The 19,315-nt window shown below is 43.7% G+C and overlaps 1 pseudogene; it reads right to left on the reverse strand.

Moving 5' to 3' along the window:
• Window positions 1-725: 725 nt before the first annotated feature.
• Window positions 726-12,214, reverse strand: LOC123397758 (annotated as a pseudogene).
• Between the last annotated feature and the right edge of the window lie 7,101 nt (window positions 12,215-19,315).

Below are 19,315 nucleotides of genomic sequence, written 5' to 3' on the forward strand. Positions count from 1 at the left end.
TAACAAAGCCCGTGTTCTTGAGATCGTGTCATCTCAAGGACACGAGAGAGAGAGAGAGAGAGATTGAACACATAGCTACTGGTATATACCCTTAGCCTCGAGGGTGAACTACTCCCTCCTCGTCATGGCCTCTGACGGGATGATGAAGATGGCCACCGGTGATGGTTTTCCCTCTCCGGCACGGTACTGGAATCGCTCCAGATGGGGTTTTCGGTGATATAGAGAGTTGCGGCAGCGAAGCGGAAGTTCTCTCTTTATTTCCGGGGTTTCTGGGATTTATAGGATTTTTCTGCATTGGAATCACGCGCAACGGAGCCATGTGAGCCCCACAAGCCATCAGAGCGCAACCAAGGCCCAGGTCGCGCACTGTTGGCTTGTGCCTCCGTGGCTGCCCTCCTCTAGTGGTTGTTCGCTCCAACGTTGCTCATATGTTCCAGTAAAAATCATAAAAAAGTTTCGGGCGATTCCAAGAACTTTCATTTTCTTCAGAAAAAACAACACCACGGTAATTCTGCTGAAAACATCGTCTTTCTGGGTTAGTTCTAAATAAACCATATAAACTACATCAATACCAAATAAAGTAATTATAAACATAGGAAAATATGGCATGAATACTTCATAAATTATCGATACGTTGGAGACGTATCACCTATATGAATGAACCATTCCAGGGCTGACTTATCAAAAAGTAACATTTTGACAGCTGAACGGGGGATAAGTTCGCTTTAGGCTTTAGCCAAAGGCTGGTCTAGTCGACAATTGCTTGGGCGAGAGAAAACAACCTGCATATATCATATACATATGTTAGACAATCAGGCATCATCACAATTAGTGCATGGAGTAGTAGCTCCTTTCCACAAAAAAGTGCAAGCTGAGACATAATTTGGTCAAAGTTTCAAAGTAAGGACAACAACTAAGCTTAGTGCATATCAGGGGCATCCTCACCTTGGATTGGCACATGCAACATAGGTAAATACTATAAGTTAGGGCATACATACATACGTACCTGGTAATCTCCAAGTGCTCGTGCCTTCATACAATCCGCACAGAATATGAGGTAGTATTCCTATATACGGATGAACTTCTTGTCAAAGCCCACGGCCAAAATTGTACTGCAACATAAAGAAGCGGTAATATATTCATACCAACTGAGAAACCAACTGTAACATCATATGTGTATGTGTATATAATCATGACAAAAAATTTACCTGCTTAATGAACATATGATGTACATGTGCTAGTCTTCTTGTCGTCAAGTTTTTCCTAATTAAATGGACAACGCCATTTTTCTATAGTGAATGGTAGGTGGTACTTACTCTTTGTTGGCAGTGTAGTTGTCCATCCACCACATCGGAGTTGTGTAGTAATGGGGCCCAATATTCTTGACATTCTCTATGCTACACCCGATGTGCAACAAGATCATGGAGGGTTTATCGATGGATATCCATCCATGACAATGAAGTAACCAATCAAGCATCGATCAATTGATGTAAAACATACCTGAACCTCGAAGATGTAGTCATGGCAGACATTACATGGGACAAAGAAGGAAGGCAGCCACCAGGGAATATGTAATCTTGTATGTAGTCTAGCTTTCTTTTGTATTGCCCACTTATTGCATCAAGCTAAAAAATGAAAGAATTAGTATCTACAAGAATAACCTAGCGGTTGATATGAATTTCTCATGATCGAGAACAATTCAAGATGATAACACAAAGCTAGAATGATGAATCTTCAAGGGAATGGACCAAGATGTTGACAGAAACACTCCTTCGGTATTCCAAGCTCAAAATGATAAGGAAACATCACCAACAATAACTAAGACACTCCGCGATGAAGAATATGCAAAGGTTGAGCCGATGATGAAAATAAATTTGAAGCGATCTTGAAGAAGGAATATGACTGATGAAATTCATACTTACGTCATAATTAAATAGAACTAGAGATCTCCAGGAAAAGATTAGAACAGCGAGATAAGATCCTGGGAAAAACTTGTGGGTTATGGGGCCACTCAAAAGAAACCACCGTTGAAACAATTGCCTGGGAAGCAAGATAATGCACCGTTATAAAAAAACTTGATAAGGTGAGAACCTCAAAATAATTGAAAGGATTGGAAACAAGAAACTTTTGAGAATCTTCAACACTGTGGATAGTGAAAGGATCGATATGGTTGGCCAGAGGGGGGGTTGACTAGACAACGACCACTTTTTAATTAATCTTAGCAAGTTAAGGTAAACACCATAAGGGTTCATGAATAATACGACAACGAGGTGAACTCTATAGAAGCTAACAACGAGAGCTATTAAGACAAGTAAGATATAGTCACAAGCATAAGAAAATACAAAGTAAAGGATAGAGATAACCACAAGTGGAACCAATGGAGACGAGGATGTGTTACCGAAGTTCCTTCCCTTTGACAGGAAGTACGTCTCCGTTGGAGCGGTGTGGAGGCACAATGCTCCCCAAAAAGCCACTAAGGCCACTGTATTCTCCTCATGCCCTCGCAGGATGCAAGGTACCGTGATTCCACTATAGGTGCCCTTGAAGGCTGCGACCGAACCTTTACAAACAAGGTTGGGGCAACTCCACACAAAGCTTGGAGGCTCCCAACTAGACCACGAAGCTTCACCACAATGGAATATGGCTTCGAGGTGACCTCAACCGTCTAGGATGCTCAAACACCCAAGAGTAACAAGATCCGCAAGGGATTGGTGGGGGAATCAACTTTTCTCTTGGTGGAAGTGTGGATCTAGGCCTTCTCAACCAATCCCTAAAGAATCAACAAGTTTTATTGGCTAGGGAGAGAGATCGGGCACTTTTGAGCTTGGGGCGCAACAATGGAGCTTAGAGAGGTAAGAGATGGGGTTCCTCAGCTAGAAGAACCCTTTATATAGTGGGGGGAAAAACAAACCGTTTTCGCACTCTCTGCCCGAGCTCTAGCGGTACTACCACTGGCTGCAGCGGTACTACCGCTGGCACTCCAGCGGTACTACCGCTGACCAGGGGCGGTACTACCGCTGCCTGGCGGTACTATCGCTGGATGCAGCGGTACTACCGCTGGGACTCTGGCGGTACTACCGCTGGATGCAGCGGTACTACCACTGGGACTCCAGCGGTACTACCGCTGACACCAGCGGTACTACCGCCGGGCCCCTGGTAGTGCAAAAGCACTACTACCGCCAAGAAAGTCTTCGCAAAAAGGTCCGTCCACGAACAACCGCTAGGCAGGCGGTACTAAGCTCCTGGAGCGGTACTACCGCTGACCAGGGGCGGTACTGCCGCCAGCTAGCGGTACTACCGCTAGGAATCCAGCGGTACTACCGCTAGAGCCAGCAGTACTACCGCTGGGGATCATTTTGCAAAGAGGCGAGAAACAAAGTGGCGGGGGCCGCTCCAAAGATGAAGGAAAGGGAGAATGTGAAGTGTGCGCGTGCAAAGATAGATTCCACCCAAACCTTTCCACTACGAATCGCCTCTTAATAGTACGGCTTTCCTATGACTCAAATAAAGAGAATCGTAGAGAGCGCCGTGCTTCCGTTCCATGAATGAGGAGACGTGTCGTCTTGTGCCGTTAACGTGTGTTATCTGAAACTTTAACACACACGGTTAGTCCTTTACGGTACTGTCATCAATCACCAAAATTACTTAGGCATAAACTTTGCCCCAGCAATCTCCCCCTTTTTGGTGGATTGATGACAATACCGGATTTGCACAGAGAATAATATGAGAACAAAAAGATAGAGTTATATGACAATACGGGGCATATGACTCACAGCATATGATGGAAATAAATCTCACATAAGTTCATGTCCCACAAATGATAGAAAACTAGAAGCAAACCAAGTTCGAAGCAAACCACACGAAAGAAAGCAAAGCAAAGCAAAGTTCGAATATGAAAGCAAAACCAGCTCCTAGACTCTCTCCCCTTTGGCACAAGACACCAAAAAGGGGCACACCTAATGCCACAGGTAGCTACTCATCATCCTCAGCATCGCCAGACTCGTCGGTACCCTCCTGATCGTCCTGCTCCTCCTCTTCCGCCTCATCGCCAGACCACTGGTATCCTTGAGCCTGCATCCAAGTAGCCTCTGGAGTGATGTCGTCCTCTGATCCGCTGGAGATGTCCACATCAAGAGTCCTGAGAACCCGCTTGTGCCTCTGGCGGCCCTCCTTCTGAGCCACGTGCGTCTGGTACTGACCCTTAGCCTGCATACAGAATAAAGTCTTCATCTTATCCTGCAGTTTGATGGCCCAAGAAGGCATGGCAGAAGAGCGGGACTGAGAGGCGGTTCCTCTGTCAGCAGCAGTCTCTGTGTCAGTATCCATGTGCTGAGAGGAAGTTGATGGGTTGGCCCATTTGTCCTTGACGCGAAGCTTGATCGGGTAATGCACAATGTAGTCAGACTGAGCGTAGAGCACCTCCTCCGGAAAAGCCTCTTGCCACTTATGGAGAATATATGCGAACAGATAAGGCCCGTAGATGGGAACCTTACGCATGATGATGCAGTTCCAGAGCTCCGTGAACATCACATCAGAAATATCCAGAGGGGCAGACTCCTTAGACATAGCCTCCTCACAAAGCAGAAGCATCTCAGCCAAGGAGCCATGAACCTCGTCGAAGTTACCAATGCGAGGGAAGAGGGTGTTGCGAAGGATCCGATGCATGATGTCCAGGTGCTTGGGGAGCACACCCTTCCTCACATAGAGTTTCTGCAATCTGTCCTTTGCGGGGGGGCTATCGGTGGGGGCTGCAGCATGAGGACGCAGCCCAAGTGGAGTGTCACCTCCCTGGAAGTCAATGTTGAGGAATTGCATGAACTCACGCCACGTACCGGTCATCTTCTGAGTCCCAGTCATCCACAACATAGAGCGCTCTGCATCAGGAGAGAAGTGGACCGTGACATAGAACTGAGCAACAGAAGTGGGATCAAAATCTGTCTTGTAAGTGATGATGTCCTTGATGCCCAGTTTGTCAATCAGAGAGAGGGCATCACCAAAATAGTCCATGTTCCGCTGAAGATGAGCTAGGTCAATCCACTGAACGGAGACATAGTTTTTCTTGAAATGCGCGACAACATCACGGTAGATCCTGCACTGGTCCCTTGCCCAGACATGGTCAACATCCTTGATCACAGCCCTCTCATTGAGATAGTGGTTCTGAGTGTGAAACTGCAGAAAGTCCTTGAGGGACCTTGTTCGGACATTGACCCTCTTATCCTTGTGTGCGACCTTCTTGAAGGACTGCTTCTTGGGTTACAGACCTGAGGTGGCAGACCCCTCGGGAGCCTCTTGGTTCCGATACTGCTTTGACTATGTGTCCCGTGGGGGGTTCGAACGGCGAGAACTACCTGTGACTCAGAACACACAGCGAAAAAAGCGACAAAAAGAGTCAAGGCAATGAATCTTGAAAACGCAAAAAAAATAAACACTCATTGCTAAGCACATAAAAAGAATACACAGTGAATGCTCCTGGCGGTAGTACTGCTGGGGGTCATGGCGGTAGTACCGCTGGGTCCTAGCGGTAGTACCGCTACCCCTGGCGGTAGTACCGCTGGGGTTTGACTTTCAGATCTGACAGGTAAAAATTGTTACGAGGTCATGGGCTGTATATGAACACTAAGAACTCCACCCCAGCCCTACTTTACATGAGGATCACTAGTAACACCGAAATAAGTACATGCCTTGGCAAGAGAGAGCAAGTTTTAGATCTAATCCAAACATAGTTCAAGTGCTAGATCTAAAACAAGTAAATCCTAGGGCATGGCAACATAATCAACAACAATCCATAGGACCTACACTCCCTCAAATATCTCCTTCATGCCATCCAAGAACTAGCCAGAAGATCAAAGACATGGATCCAATCCCCAATGCTCCTATCCCTAGAACAAGAACATCAACCAAATAGAAGAAGGGAGGAGCTTTACCGGGATTCATGGCTCTTGGAGGAGGAAGGAGAGGAGGAGCAACCTTTCCAATCCAACGGGGAGAAGGAGCTCCACGAAACGAGATCCAAACAGGGAGATTTCGGGCTAGGGGAGGGAGGAGCCGCGAGGAAGAAGAAACACGCAGAGAAAAACGGGCTCCCCCTCCTTTATATAGCCCAAGGGGTACGGGCCAGCGGTAGTACCGTTGAGGACCTAGCGGTAGTACCGCTACCTGGCGGTAGTACCGCTGGGGTCCTGGCAGTAGTACCGCTCCCCCTGGCGGTAGTACCGCTCCCCCTTGAGACAGCCCTAAAAATTTCCTAGCCGGTCGTGTTAGATGGGAATCCTGGGGGTAGTACCGCCATACCTGGCGGTAGTACCGCTGGGGTCCTGGCGGTAGTACCGCTACCCCTGGCGGTAGTACCGCTGGGGTCCTGGCGGTAGTACCGCTACCCTGGTGATAGTACCGCTGCAAATGTCACAACGCAGCTAAGGATAAGAGAGGAACTTGGGCACATGACAAGTAAGTAAAAAATGAGATAGCACCTAGAACAATGTACTGACTTGTCATTGTATATCCTTTCTTCTATACAAAAGAAATGATGGAGGGGCGGTGGCCGAGGCCACCTATGTTTGAGACAATGGTATGACACCGCGAAGAATTATCCTTGGGTTCATGACCAATGCTCATCTTTGAAGCACAAGTGCCATTTGACAATGGCTAAAGTGAAAGACTAGATTGATTTATGCATAATGGGGGGAGGGAAAGTTCATTGAGAGAACAACACTCCCCCTATATCCATGCCTACATCTAGACCAAGATGGAATGCAAAGTGAGGTGCAATATGCCTAGTTTCAATCCACATTACTTGAATCAATGATATTTAGCTCATGCCTTAACTCCCGGAACCTTGCTTCATCTAGAGGCTTAGTGAAAATATCTGCAAGTTGCTCTTCAGTGTGGATGAAGTGAACCTCAATATAACCTAGCTTGATATGTTCACGAACTAAGTGATGACGAATATAAATATGTTTGGTTTTGCTATGTTGCACTGGGTTGAGGGAAATCTTGATAGCGCTTTGATTGTCACATAGAAGAGGCACTTTGTCACAAGTGACACCATAATCCTTTAAAGTCTGCCTCATCCATAGCAATTGTGCACAACAACTTGCAGCTGCCACATACTCAGCTTCGGTGGATGATAAGGAGACACAATTCTGCTTCTTTGAAGACCAACTTACCAAAGAGCGACCAAGGAATTGGCATCCTCCAGATGTTGAATTCCTCTCCACACAATCTCCTGCCCAATCTGAGTCAGAATAGCCAACTAGATTGAAGTTTGCTTCTTTGGGATACCAGAGGCCAAAGTTTGGGGTATGAGCCAAATATCAAAAGATTCGCTTAACAGCCATGTAATGACTTTCTTTTGGTGCGGATTGAAACCGTGGACATATCCCTACACTTAACATAATATCCGGTCTGGATGCACAAAGGTAAAGGAGGGATCCAATCATGGAACGGTATACCTTTTGATCCACTGCTTTACCATTGGGATCACTGTCAAGCTTGCATCTTGTTGGCATGGGGAACTTGACCGGCTTGACATCTTCGAGTTCGAACCGTTTGAGAATGTCTTGAGTGTACTTGGCTTGTTTGATGAATGTCCCTTCTAGACCTTGTCTAATCTCGAACCCGAGGAAGAACTTCAACTCTCTCATCATGGACATCTCAAACTTCTCAGTCATTAGTGCAGCAAATTCTTCATTGAATGAAATGTTAGGAGAGCCAAAGATAATATCATCAACATATAGTTGGCATATGAACAAATCCCCTTTAACCCTCTTAGTAAAAAGTGTGGGATCTATCTTCCCAATTTCAAACCCGCGATCTTGGATAATATCTATTTGACTTAGTCTTTATCAACCATGTGTTTTTATGACCATTATTTGGATAATACCTTGAATACCACCTTAGTCATCATATAAAGTCCTTGAAACCAACAGATGGACTTCAAGAAGTGCCTATGGACAAATCCTTCGAATATAACTTAAGGCAACCATTAGTCCATAGGGATTGTCATCAATTACCAAAATCACATCCAGAAAAACATGATCTAACAATGACGATACTTATCAAAAATATGAACATGCAATTCATTTCAAATGTAGTGGCTCTAACGACTAGGCTTGTTTCCGTATTGCAGCCCGCAGCGTGACTTACCCACCGATCAGATTTCGAAGGGGGGGGGGGGTTCTTTGCCAGCCAATCTAGCTGAAAGCGGGGCTCGCTCAGCCCACACACCTCCACCTGCTACCGAGGAGATCGGGGAGGTGGTATCTTGGGAAGTTCCGCCGAGCCAGAAACCAAGGCCGGGGTTATGATATTTATAGCCCACAAGTGTAGGGGATCGTTTGTAGGCTTTTTCGATAAGTAAGACTGTCGAACCCAACAAGGAGCTAAAGGTAGAATAAATATTCCTTCAAATGTAGTGGCTCTAACGACTAGGCTTGTTTCCGTGTTGCAGCCCGCAGCGTGACTTACCCACTGATCAGATTTCAAAGGGGGGGGGGTCTTTGCCAGCCAATCTAGCTGAAAGCGGGGCTCGCTCAGCCCACACACCTCCACCTGCTACCGAGAAGATCGGGGAGGTGGTATCTTGGGAAGTTCCGCCGAGCCAGAAACCAAGGCCGGGGTTATGATATTGATAACCCACAAGTGTAGGGGATCGTTTGTAGGCTTTTTCGATAAGTAAGACTGTCGAACCCAACAAGGAGCTAAAGGTAGAATAAATATTCCTTCAAGTTCTATCGACCATCGATACAACTATATGCACACTTAGTGTTTATTTACCTAAAACAAGAATAAAACTAGAAGTACTTTCGGAGAAAATAAAGCGTAGTAAATAAAAGTTTGGGGTTGTTTAGTAGAAAGCTTTTTGTGTAACACAAGAAGAATATTGTCCATAGGCAATTGAATAAAATATGATAGATACTTATGACGGGAAATGAAGGAAAGGCATACGCTAACACACTTTTCGTACTTGGATCATATGCACTTATGATTGGACCTCTAGCAAGCATCCGCAACTACTAGAAATCATTAAGGTAATCCGAACCATAGCATTAAACATCAAATCCACTTTATTCCCATATGCGCACAAGTCCCTGACTCGGGTATAAGTTTCTGTCACTCTCGCAACCCACTATAAGCAATTATGAACACACTTCAAACCCTCCAGCGCGTATCCTTCATGTGTGTACATCACGGAAGGCACCTTAGGACAACACCATAACAACACAAAACTCATATCAATAACATCATATCAAAATTAACCCGTAGGACAAAATGGATCTCCTCAAACACCATAGGATTACCACATATCATTGGGAACTAGTGTATACTTTTGAGAACCATTTTAAGTAGAGAGTTACAGTGGGAAAAGAGGTGTTACATCGCTGCATAGAGGGGGAAAGAGTTGGCGTTACGGCGGCAAGATTGTTGATGTAGATCGCTATCACGCTCCTTTCCCCAACAGCACTACGGCGCACCGGGAGAGAGGGGTAGAGAGCCCCCTCCTTTTTGTTCTTCCTTTTACTCCCACCTAGATGCGAGGAGAATTCCCCCTCTGGTCCATCGCCTCCATGGCGGTGGAGGGGTAGGATCCCCTCAGAGATTGGATCTCCCCCTCTCTTCTCTACTGTTTCGTGTTCCTGTTTTCTGGCCCTTCACCGTTTCTTTAATTCCCGCAGACCCGTAACTCTGATCGGGATGAAATTTTGAGGGCATTTTTATCCATAAATTAGCTTTCTTGCGACCGAAGAAGAGCCCCAACCATCTTAAGGGATGCCCACTAGACAGCACCCCGCACTAGGGTGCCTAAGCGCGCCCTGGTGTCTAGTGGAGGTTGTGGGCCTATGTTTGTGTTGATTCCACCTCCCAAAAATCAGATAAATTGCAAAATAATTCTCCGTAAATTTTTATCGCGTTTGGACTTTATTTGATATGGATATTCTGAGAAATAAAAAACATGCAACAAACAACAACTGAAACTTGGCACTGGATCAATATGTTAGTCCAATACATCATATAAAATGTTGCCAAAAATATGTGATAGTTGTATTATATTGGCATGAAACAATAAAAAATAATAGATATGATGGAGACGTATCAGCATTCCCAAGATTAATTCCCACTCGAATGATAAAAAGACAATTCTTTACTTGGAATGCTATCTAGCATAATCTTGATAATATATCTAATCATGGCATGAATATTAAGATACGAGTGATTCCAGGCAATAGTATATCATTTGACAAAAAGACATCCATACTCAGGTTTACTAGCAAACAATCATGTCCTTATAAAATAGCAATGCTTGAAGAGTGATATGCCTACAAAATCATATAGCTTGTCATGCTTCATCTTCCTAGGATAAGGTATAAATCATGAGCACCTCTGTGTCAAATCAAGCAATTGGATCATACTTTTTAATGTGCTTCAGCCTTTTATTACTCACGCAATACATGAGTGCGAACCATGGATATAGCATAAAGGTGGAATAGAATATGGTGGTAGGTTTCAAAGGGGTAAAACTAAAGAAGAAAGTCTCGTATCAACTTGGCGTATCAATAAATATCAATGCGAGGAGTAGGGATTGCCATGCAACAGATGCACTAAGAGCTATAAGTGTATGAAGGCTCAAAATGAAAACTAATTGGGTGTGCATCAAACTTTGTAATGAAAAATTAGCACTAGTATATGCAAGTGACAACATAGGAGACTCTCCATATCAAAAATGTGGTGCTACTTTGAAGCACAAGTGTGGAATTAGCATGCCCCTTCTCTATTTTCTCTTGTTTTTTGTCTCCTTTTCTTCTTCTTTTTTCTTTTTTTTTCTTTTTTCCCTTATCTTTTCCCTTTTTTGTCCGAAGTCTCATCCCGACTTGTGGGGGAATCATAGTCTCCATCATCCTTTCCTCACTAGCACAATGCTCTAATAATGAACAATGATGATCATCACACTTCTATTTACTTACAACTCGATATTACAACTCGATACCTAGCACAAAGTGTGACTCTATATGAATGACTCTTGAAGTGTACCAGGATGTGCAATGATCTAGCGTAGAAAAAGATATCAAAAACGGACAAGGCATGGAAATATCATGCTAGCAGCCTTACGATCATGCAAAGCAATATGACAATGAATGCTCAAGTCATCAAAACGGAAGCAGTGGAAGTTGCATGGTAATATATCTCGGAATGGCTATGGAAATACCATAATAGCTAGGTACGGTGGATGTTTTGAGGAAGATATAATAATGCTTATGTGTGATAGAGCGTATCATATCATGGGGTTTGGATGCACCTGCGAAGTTTGCACCAACTCTCGAGGTGAGAAAGGATAATGCACGGTACCGTAGATGCTAGCAAATTACAGAAAGGTAAGAATGCATATATCCATGGATTCACATTAGTCATAAAGAAATCACATACTTATTGCAAGATTTTATTAGCTCTCTCTAAACAAAGCACTACTCGCATGCCACTAGGGAGAAGGTTTGGAGGAATAAACCATCGCGCGACTCTGATTATAACAGCGGAAAGGATTTCAATCAAGGATAAATTATGCTCCAACTTCATCGCATAACCGAGACTATATGTGCATGCTTAGGGAATCACAAACCTTAACATCAATATTTTTACTAATCCACAATTATCAACTAGTGCACCCACATATTACTATCTTAATGTCGCAAAACTATTGCAAGGAATCAAACATATCATACTTAGTGATCTACAAGTTTAATGTAGGATTTTGTGACTCACCATCTAATTGACTAATTCCTTTTGACTCTCCAAATAGATATAAATGAAGCATGAGAGTTTAACTCTTTCTACAAAAGAGCACACTCTAATAAATATAAGTGAAGTAGAAGAGCACTCTATAAATAACGGTTTTCTATATGTAGAGAAACAGGTAATCCGAACATCAAATGATATAAGTGAAGCACATGAAACATTCTATAAAGCCATACTCAAAAGATAGAACTAAAGTGCAATGAGCATTCTATAAATCAGCCATGGACTATCTCGTACTAGCATGGTGCATAAAATAAAAGTGAAAACTAAACACAAAAGACGCTCCAAGATTTACGCATATCACGTAAACGAAACGAAGATGAAAACATACCGATACTTGTTGAAGAAAGTTGGGATGCCTTTTAAGGCATCCCCAATCTTAGACGCTTGAGTCTCCTTGGATATTTACTTGGGGTGCGTTGGGCATCCCTAAGGTTGAACTCTTGCCTCTCCTTCATCGCCTCATATCGAGATCTGCTCGAACTTTGAACACTTCATCCACACAAAACTTAACAGAAAACTCGTGAGATCCATTAGTATGGATCAATATGTTAGTCCAATAAATCTTATAAAATGTTGTCAAAATTATATGAAAGTTGTATAATATTGGCATGGAAGAATAAAAAATTGTAGATATGACGGAGATGTATCAGATATCATGGGTGAGGTTGATACCTCGGCCACAAAGGACCAGGAGGATGAATCCCTCTTGGAAAGAAAGAAAGGAGGGTCCAGACATTCTATGTCCCCTACGAAGTCCACTTCAAAGGCCCCTATGTTTCCACGCTGTCAGTAGAAGTTTCTTCGTGAAGGGCGACTACTACGCTACACCCGGATCCGCCCACAACGGAGCAACTCCATGTTGGGTTATCGTCCATGAGGGAGGATGGTCTCAATGTCTCTTCCATTCCTGAAGAGTGTCACACTCATCTGAGTGCGGTATTGAAAAGCATTCAACACGTTGACATCGGTCTAAAATATGCGTTCGACGTGTTGTTGGTAGGTATCAAGGTAATGAGAACACTCTTTTTTCCCTCACGAATTAATTTGATTTTTTTGTATTATCTATAAGAAATTTTATGCTCAGTAGCCCCCGAGCCTTGTGTGAGTTATGGAAAACTCATGCAAGGGTCAGAATAGTTTGGAAAAAAAGTTGCATGTATCCCCCAAGACTCTGGTAAGATGATAAAAAGCACCCTAGCACAGGATTTCAAAAAAAACGAAGAACTATGAGAGTCTAAATATGCTTATCTGCACGCCCCAACCTCGAGCGCAACCCCCAACTACATGGAGTTGGCGGAAATGGACCAAAATTTGAAGGTTTCCGAGGAAGAGCTCGACCGCCTTAACAAGCGGTTTGAGGACGCACAAGGTAAGCACTCAACACTTAGTTTTCTAATAAAAGTAAGGTTTTAAATATTTTGTCCCTAAGTGTGATTCATTTGCATGACCATCATAACTGCTCCTACTAAAGTCAAACGGCTCAAAGCTGAACTGGGCAAGGCTAAGCAGGAGGCTGCCGAACAAAGAGCGGTGGCCAAACATGCCAAGTCTGCTAGTGAGAGGTATGAGGCCAGGGTCAATGAGTTCTAGCAAGAGCTCAAGGAAATGTCACTAAAAATGAGGCACTTGAGCAGAAGAATAAAGAAAAAAAACCTTCCAGGCTGACCTCTGTAACTGCCGCACACCAAGAAGCACGGAAGGGGGCACACAGTCATCGGAAGGAGATCCATCAGATCAAGCAAATTGCAGATGGTAAGATATGTTTACTACAATGTATTTTTGATGTACAAGGATTTTCATTACTTACTAGAGTGTGGTGTTCTCCAGGCACGATTACAGATCTCTTGAAGAGTGCCGCGGATGTTTTTAAGCACTATGCATTCCAGGAGGGCGAGGCCCAGCAAAGGCTCTTCTGGGCACAATTTCAACCCCCAAGCCACCCCTTCTTGTCTTCGATCAGTTGAAACATTTGATTGAGCTGAACAAGATGACAGAGCAGATAATAAAGGATCTTTGCATCAGGTTTTGGCCAACGGAGCCACTACCCAGCAACTATTTTTGCCTTGTATAAAAGTTGATTACTGCTTGCTACTGTGACAACAGACCTTCCCCGACAACAGCGCCAGAAGAATGCTGCTAGCACTCCCCGGCAACGAAACTAGAAGAATGTTGTTGACGAGTCACTGACTTGATGCCTTCGCGACAACAGAGGTAGAACTACTCCCAGTTGCTCATCAATTAGCAATTGTCTTGCAATGGCTCACCGGCGCGTGGGTTCGCGGCAGTTTTTGAGGGTAGAGTATTCGACCCAAATTTGTTGGTACGCGAGTCAGGAGGTGAAAGAATACTCTCGAGTATTACCAACTGAATGTGTCGGATTCAACCACACCTGAAAGATTAGTATCTGCAAGCAAAGTATCAGTAGCAAAGTAGGATGATAACAACGGTGTCAGAAACGATCTGTTGACGGCAGACTATTCCTAACTGTCATATCAATGGCGCCAGAAGTTGCCCGTTGACGGAAATTGTCTTTTCCCGTCAACGCCGAGCGAACCAGAATTGTAGTAGGTAGTAGCAGCAGTGTAACGAGTAACACCAGTAGCAAGGAACAACAATAGTGACATCAGTAGCAAGTAGCAACAGTAGCAAGTAGCAGCAGTAGCAAGCTACAGTAGTAACAGCAGTAGCAAGTAGCCACAGTGGTAACAGCAGCAGATCAAAACAAGTAACAGCAGAGAGCAAAACAAGTAACAACAGCAGTGGGACAAACTCGTAGGCAATGGGTCAGTGATTCGTTTGGATGATATTCATCATGCAACTGTTATAACACGGAGAGATATGTGGCTTGCTCCCGTTCATCAATGTGATGTAGGCATGCATTCCGTGTGTAGTCATACGTGCTTAGGGAAAAGAACTTGCATGACATCTATTGTCCATCCTTCCCGTGGCAGCGGGGTCCAAAAGGATACTACATGATATTAAGGTTCTCATTTTAATAAAGAACCGGAACAACGCATTAGCACTTGGTGAAGACATGAACTCCTCAAACTATGGTCATCACCGGGAGTGGTTCCGGTTATTGTCACTCCGGGGTTGCCGAGTCATAACACATAGTAGGTAACGACAACTTGCAAGATTGGATCTACAACACACATATATTGGTGACAACATAATAATTTCAGATCTGAAATCATGGCACTCTGGCCCTAGTGACAAGCATTAAGCATGGCAAAGTAGTAGCAACATCAATCTCAGAACATAGTGGATACTAGGGATCAATCCCCATCAAAACTAACTCGATTACATGATAGATCTCATCCTACTCATCACCGCCCGGCGAGCCTACGAATAGATTACTCACGAACGATGAAGAGCTTCATCGAATTGGAGAGGGAAGAAGGTTGATGATGACGATGGCGACGATTTCCCCTCTCCGGAGCCCAAAACGGACTCTAGATCTGTCCTCGAGATGAAGAACAGGATGTGGCGGCGCCTCCGTATCACAAACGAGACGAAATCTTCTCTTCTTATTTTTTTCTGGGCGAAAGTGAATTTATAGAGCTGAGTTTGGGGCGGCAGAGCCACGTGGGCCCCACATGCTTGGTTGCCGCGACCAGGGGGGTGGCCGCGGCAACAAGGCTTGTGGCCCACTGGCCCATCCCCTCCGGTGGATCTTTGCTCAGGTATTTTTCATATTTTCTAGAAAAAATCTCCATAAATTTTCAGGATGTTCTGAGAACTTTCATTTCTGCACAAAAACAACACCATGGCAATTCTGCTGAAAACAACGTCAGTCCAGGTTAGTTCCATTCAAATCATGCAAATTGGAGTCCAAAACAAGGGCAAAAGAGTTTGGAAAAGTAGATACGATGGAGACGTATCAACTCCCCCAAGCTTAAAACCTTTCTTGTCCTCAAGCAACTCAGTTGACAAATTGAAAGAGAAAGAAAAACTTTGACAAACTCTGTTTGATCTTGTTGTTGCAACTATGTCTAACACGTAACCAAAATTTCAGCAAGATCACAAGTTAACCACATAAGCAAGTGACACAAAGGTCTCACGGTAAACTAATATCAATGGCATAATCAGCTAGCGAGCAAATAATAATGAGTTTCAGATACCAACAATTCAATCAAAACATGCATGAAGCAATATTAATAGGTGGTATCTTGCTAGCTCTTTCTGAGACCACAAAACATAAATGCAGAGCACTTCCAAAGATCATGGGCTGACTAAACATTGTAATTCATAGCAACCGGGATCAAGTCATAGTCATACTAAATATCAATCAAAAGCAAAGCATAAAAATGACAGAGGTGCTCTCTAATTGGTGCTTATATAAGAAGAGGATGACTCAACGGGAAAATAAATAGACAGGCCCTTCGCAGAGGGAAGCATTGATTTGCAGAGGTGCCAGAGCTCAAGCTTTGGAAACAGAGATAATAATTTTGGGTCGCATGCTTTCATTGTCAACGCAATGACCAAGAGTTCTCAATATCTTCCACGCTACTCATGCTATAGGCAGTTCCCAAACAAAAAAGTAAAGTTTTAACTCCCCCACCACCAATCAATCACACTCCACGGCTAGCCGAATCCTCGGGTTCCGTCTATACTAACATCAATCCGGGGGGAGTCTTGTTTTACAGTTATTTTTTGATTTAAGCGTGGAACTGGGCATTCCATTTACCGGCCCCTTTCTCGTGAATGACAATGAATAAACACATGTCGAGGATAACACGCCTAACATGGAAGATACCAATAGCCCCCTATCACCACATGAGCGGTTCGGGCATGCAAAACAGATTATTTCTTGAAGGTTTAGAGAATGGCACATGCAAATTTACTTGGAATGGCAGGTAAATACCGTACATAGGTAGGTATGGTGGAATCTCATGGAAAAACTTTTGGGTTTATGGAAGTGGATGCACAAGCAGTATTCCGCTTAGTACAAGTGAAGGCTAGCAAAATATTGGGAAGCGACCGACTAGAGAGCGACAACAGTCATGAGGATGCAATGAGTTTGACTAACATGGAGTGCAAGCATGAACAGGATATAAATCACCATGAACACGAACATCATTGAGGCTATGTTGATTTTGTTTCAACTACATGCATGAACATGCACCAAGTCAAGCCACTTGAATCAATCAAAGGAGATTACCATCCTATCATACTACATCATAGTCATCTCAAAATCTATGTTGGCATTCAAGACAAACCATTATGAGCTCCTAGCTAAATAAGCATGGAATCAGAAAGTATGATCTCTAAGTTGTCATTGCAAACATGGTTCTCTCACAACAAAGCTGAATTTGTGACGACAAGCTAGACATATTTACAAAAACAAAATAGATAGAGTTCATACCAGCTTTTCCAGTCTGAGTCACTTCATCATATATCATCATTATTGCCTTTCACTTGCACGATCGAACGATGTGAACAATAATAAGCGTACTCGTGCATTGGACTAAGCTGAAATCTGCACGCAAACACAAAGGAGAAGACAAAGTAATATGGCTCTTTGAAAGCTAAACAGGTATGCATGCAAGAGCCACTAAACATTGTAACCAATATCTTCTACCTTGACCCAAAGAAAAAGAAAACTATTTACATGGTAAAGCTCCCAACAAGCAAAAGAAGAAAGGAAAATCTTTTTGGGTTTTCTTAAAAGAACACAAAACAAGAAAACAAGAAAATGAAAATAAACTAGCATGGATAATACAGTGGCAAAGTGTAAACACCGACGAACAAAGTAAAATGATAAGCATGAATGTAAGGTCGGTGAGAACATGTACTCCCCCAAGCTTAGGCTTTTGGCCTAGCTTCGTCTACTCCCAAGGACGGTCCTGGCGAAACCCAAAATCATAATCGGGCTTATACGGGAGCACTGCAGCCACTGCCTAAATAGCTGCCTCAGGAAGACGAGCAACCGTCGCCACCCTCTCATACTCCTCTGCCTCTCCTATGGTTATGTAGTATCTCCATTTTACCTGAAAGTCAAAGAAAGCAGGAGCAGGAAGGGTAATATGGAAGACACGCTGCCGGTTAAATATCAATCGGTATAGGAGGGATTCATCATCCCTCTCAAGAAACTGGTAGCGTGTCAAAGCGACGTGGTCAAGGAAAGCTATATGGAGCGGGGGATCTCCTACGCGGATGGGTACTCCAAGAAAATTTGGTATGCGAGTGGCATAGATGCCGCCAAAGAAATCTCCCTCAATAGCATTCTTATTCAGCATCCTTGCTATAATAGCTCCCATGTTGAAGCTTTTGTCACCCGTAACTGCGCTCTTAAGGATACTATGGTCGGAAGCGCATAGGTGACAATGTTCAACTTTCCCATTAATGTATCTACCTATGAAGAGGGCAAAGTAGTGCAAGGCAGGGAAATGACTGCTTCCTATGGTAGCTTGCGTGATGTGTCTAGTTTCTCCAACAGATATACTAGAGAAAAAATCTCTAACCGAAGATTTAGCAGGATCTTTAATATTACCCCCATCGGGTATTTTGCAAATCCTATTGAAATCCTCCAAATCCATGGCATAGGATTTATCATACAAATCAAACAGTATGGATGAGTCACGGCCAACTGAAAATTTAAATCTATGCACGAAAGAGGCAGTGAGCATAGCATATTGTTCACATTTATCTGAAAGGAGTTCTTCTAACCCGGCATTGCGGACAAGTGTATCAAACTCATCCTTGAAGCCTGCTTCGATCATGAACTCATCAGAAGGCCATTCACATGGTTATACCGGTGCGTCCCTTAGTTGATAAGCATCGGGCTCCCGAATAGAAAGACGGGGGACCCTTCTTACTTGAGGAACCACCATGAAACTTCCTCCTGAACATAATTTCTCTTTGCTGAAATTTTGAAGTTCAAGAGAAAAGTGAATAAAGACCAACTACACCTTGTAGCAACTACTCCTACTAGTGCCTAGAGACCGTATCACGCGCTAAAACTACTTGGGACCAGCTAAAATCAACATTTCAAGCTCAAGAACATGGTCACCAAGGTAGCAAGAATACGCGAAGGATAAAGCACTAGAGCAAAAACTAATTGGCCAATGGAGGAGTCACTTACCAAGCAGCAATTTCCCCAAAACGGTTCGGAGAATGATGCTTTGAGCAAGGAGATCGAAAATCACAGCCAAATGAGCAAGAACACGGGTTTGAGCTGCGAAACAATTTTTTCTGGAGGAAGAAGAAGAGGATGGGAGCTGGAATGAGTGGAGGGGGGCACTATGGGCCCCGCAAGCTTGCTTGCCGCGACCAAGGGGTGGCCACGGTGACAGAGCTTGTGGCCCACTGGGGTGGCCCCCAGGCCAGCTCTCAGTCCCAGTATTTTTCAAATATTCCAGAAAAAATCATACTAGATTTTCAGGACCATCGGAGAACTTCTATTTTCGGGGCATTTTCCTCCGGGATGCTGAAACAGAAAACAGGAAAAACTAAACTAAACCTATCATTTTTCATCTAAGCAAAAGAAAGTGAAAGCTTAGAACAGAGGTATGTGACTCTTTGA

Source organism: Hordeum vulgare, chromosome 1H (genome assembly GCF_904849725.1).
Source record: "Hordeum vulgare subsp. vulgare chromosome 1H, MorexV3_pseudomolecules_assembly, whole genome shotgun sequence".
NCBI classification, from domain to species: domain Eukaryota; kingdom Viridiplantae; phylum Streptophyta; class Magnoliopsida; order Poales; family Poaceae; genus Hordeum; species Hordeum vulgare.